Source organism: Pundamilia nyererei, unplaced genomic scaffold, assembly GCF_000239375.1.
Source record: "Pundamilia nyererei isolate P.nyererei 1_Seehausen unplaced genomic scaffold, PunNye1.0 scaffold00257, whole genome shotgun sequence".
NCBI lineage: Eukaryota > Metazoa > Chordata > Actinopteri > Cichliformes > Cichlidae > Pundamilia > Pundamilia nyererei.
Window position 1 is genome coordinate 562,755 of NW_005187658.1, and position 3,067 is coordinate 565,821.

General features: G+C 41.7%; 1 protein-coding gene across 1 annotated transcript in view; it reads left to right on the top strand.

Moving 5' to 3' along the window:
- The first annotated feature begins 1,743 nt into the window (after positions 1 to 1,743).
- Positions 1,744 to 3,067, top strand: part of LOC102209893 (calcium/calmodulin-dependent protein kinase type 1D-like) — an 18,163-nt gene continuing 16,839 nt past the window's right edge. Inside the window, exon 1 of the mRNA XM_005749886.1 lies at positions 1,744 to 1,825. The gene's annotated coding sequence lies outside the window, so the exon portion shown is untranslated. The remainder of the gene's footprint in view (positions 1,826 to 3,067) is intronic.

The following is a 3,067-nucleotide window of genomic DNA, read 5'->3' on the forward strand; positions in this document are numbered from 1 at the left end:
AAAGCGACTGCTGGTTTACGGTCAGGTCTTTTACGTCACTGACACAAAACAGACACCAATTATCAGCGCCGGAGGAGACATCGTGAAGGCTTCCTGGCCATCCGGTGAAACTGCTGGAAGGACAACGTGAACATTTTCTTTGTACTGTATAATCTGCAGCGCTCCTCTGAAGCAGCAATAAGGATCATTATTAGGTTAGTCACATTATTATGTAAATAACAAAATAAAGCAAAAATTGGGAAACGTGAAGTCCGAAGTCTTTATATTAAGGCCATCAGTCACACATACTGCTGCTCTGGGTCTAAGCAGAGCGCGTTGTGCGTGACGTCTGCTTTTGCGCATGCGGCCGCTCTGAGCGTTCACACTAGAGCGCGTTTGCTGTCGCATTTTATTTGTAGTGTGAACGAGCAGACAAAAATCGGAATTGAGCATCAAGACCTGCAGAGTGAACGTAGCCTATGAGTTAGCTCTGTGACAGATTAGCGCCCTGCTGTGGGTGGAGCCTGCCTCTTGCTCCATGGCAGCTGCAGTCGTGACCCTGATAAGCAGTGGATGAATGAAGAAACTGGATGCAGTAAATTCAGTAAATTGCATTGGTTTGGGGTAAATAACCAGACATTTACACAAAACATACATATTTGGCTATTATTTCAAACTGCTACGATTTTTGAAAACATTTGTTTTAGGAAATAATAATAATAATAATAATAATAATAATAATAATAATAATAATAATAATAATACATTTTATTTGAGGGCACCTTTCAGAAACCCAAGGTCACCTTAGAAAAGAACAATATTAATAAAAGGAGCAATAGTCATAAAATACATAAGTTAAAATTGCAGAGCTTGACAACAGATAAAATCAGCACTAAAGCGAATAAGCCAGTTTGAACAGATGTGTTTTGAGCTGTGACTTAAATATGGAAAGAGAGTCAATATTTCTTAGTGCAGGAGGAAGAGAGTCCCAGAGCGAGGAGCAGAGCGACTGAAAGCTCTGCTCCCCACAGTGATGAGACGTGAGGATGGAACAGTAAGATGAACAGCAGATGAGGATCTGAGAGGGCAGGAAACAGTGTTGATCTGGAGCAGCTCACACAAATATGAAGGAGCAGATTTATGGACACATTTGTACGTGAGAAGTACGATTTTAAAGTTTATCCTGGTTTCTACGGGCAACCATGAAGCTGCTGAAGAACTGTTGCAATATGAGCTCTTGACAGAGTAGGAGTTACGACCCGAGCTGCAGAGTTTTGGAGAAGTTGGAGTTTATGAAGGGACCTTTTAAGGAGACCAAATAAGAGGGAATTGCAGTAATCAATGCGGGACATAATAAGACTATGGACAAGGACGGCAGCAGCATGGGGAGGAAGGAAGGGGCGGAGTCGGTTAATATTACGCAAGAGGAAGTAAGCAGACCGGGTTATGGAATTAATGTGAGACTGGAATGAAAGAGTATTATCAAGTATGACACCCAAACTCTTACCCTGAGGGGAGGGAAGGGTGGGAGAACTTGCCTCCCTGCATTCGTGCACTGTACTGAATAAAACAGGTAAAGTGTGATTTTTCTGGATGCAGCAGTTTCATTCGTTTGAAACTATCACTTTAATTATGCAGTCTCATCATCTTCTCAATCCTGGCGCTGTAATGTAAGCCCCATGGCTCTGTGAATGCAGCACTGTGGAAGAGATGAATGGGGAGGCCCCGCCCCTGCTCAAGAAGAGGAGGAGCCACCAGAAACAGTCGGGTCACCACCGGGATACCTCAACCGACTGCGCACAGGTCCTCTGGCAAATGCTCCGTTTATTTCACGTCTGTGATTAAGGTAAGCGTTCATTTCAGTTATCCTCTCTCTCTGTTTACAAATCGTTTAATAGCTGGACATAAGAATTATCCTGTAAATAAGAAAACAAATGTAACTTTACATTTAATAAAACACTCTTGTCTCCAGCATAGATAATTAGCACTTGTGAAATGTTAAGTTATTGTATGTTATCAAATTTTCCACACAAGAAAACTAATGAAATATACACATGTCATAATTTAACATATGACTTTTAGTATGCACTGCCAATATTCAAGGAAGCTCAGTTTCAAGTCCACATAATAAAACAAGCAGTGTTTGTCAGGGGATATGGCAGGAGTGCAGGAGAAGGCAGGCTGGACGGGGAGATTAAGTAAGCACAGGTATTTATCGCTCTAATCCTCTGCCTTTTTGAATCCTGTGGCCCTGATAAGAAGAAATGGGCTTTGCCAGTGAGAAGTGAGCTCAGGCTTGGACATGCAACTGTTTATGTAACACGGGGGAACTGGGGTGACATCTTAAGGGTTGCGAAGGACTAGATAGGCTTAGGGTTCAGTCCTCCATTCTCCAAAGCATCAGATGTGTATAAACTCTATGTACATCCCCATCCCCAGGCTAAGAAATGAACTTTTCAGACCACTCTCTCATAATCGAGTAGATGTGTTGTTTAAATGTGCATATTTACATGCTGATAATAAAATTTCTCAGTTAGACAAGAACTAGTCAATCTTACCAATATACTATTTCAAAAAGAATAAACAACATATTGAAATAAACCTTTAAACACAAAATAACAGAAACACACCTGGAAGAAGACACAGGACATACACCTGAGTGTCTTAAATAAAATTTGCTGCAGGTAATACAAAGCAGAGAAGGACTGACAAATACACATCACTGACAGACGGTGTGGAGTGGACAGGAGTGGACCCAAAGGCAGACGAACGAAACGTGGAAACAGAACTAGATTGGAACTAAAAGCGTGCCTTTTATTATGGCCGAAAACAAAACATTAACCAAACATGAAAACCAACTAAATGAGAAACTAATCACAAGATCGTAAACTTGGAAAACGAAATACACGAAAACCAGGAACACTAGAAAATACAAGAACAGTTGAGACTTGGGAAGTTAACAGATGATGAGCAGAGGGAGACACAGCTGACACACATCAACACACACAAAGATGTAGACTGTGACAACAAGAGACGTGGAACACGCAGACATAGGGAGACGGGGCGGGACACAAGGGAGGGACACAGA